Here is a 639-nt window from a genome sequence, read left to right on the forward strand (position 1 = left end):
GACAAAGTTCTAAGGTTGTGTTGTGCTTTGTTGCCACTAGGGATAAAACATTGATTCTATGTCTAAGGATGTAGTTGTCGATTACATTACGCACCATACTTAATGCAATTGTCTCGTTGCTTAGCAACTTAATACCGAATGGGGTTCGGATGATAACCTCGAAGGTGGACTTTTTAGGCATAGATGCGGTTGGATGGCGGTCTATGTACTTTGTCGTAATGCCCAATTAAATCTCACTATATTTATCATATCATGTATATGCATTGTTATGCCTTTCTCTATTTGTCAATTGCCCGACTGTAATTTGTTCACCCAACATGCTTTATCTTATGGGAGAGACACCTCTAGTGAACTGTGGACCCCGGTCCTATTCTTTACATAGCATACAATCTACTGCAATACTTGTTTACTGTTTTCTTTGCAAACATCTTCCACTCGATACGTTTAATCCTTTGTTACAGCAAGCCGGTGAGATTGACAACCTCACTTGTTTCGTTGGGACAAAGTACTTGGGTTGTGTTGTGCGGGTTCCGCGTTGGCGCCGGAATCCCCGGTGTTGCGCCGCATCACATTTCGCGACCATCAACCTTCAACGTGCTTCTTGGCTCCTACTGGTTCGATTAAACCTTGGTTTCTTTC

Source organism: Lolium rigidum, chromosome 6 (assembly GCF_022539505.1).
Source record: "Lolium rigidum isolate FL_2022 chromosome 6, APGP_CSIRO_Lrig_0.1, whole genome shotgun sequence".
NCBI lineage: Eukaryota > Viridiplantae > Streptophyta > Magnoliopsida > Poales > Poaceae > Lolium > Lolium rigidum.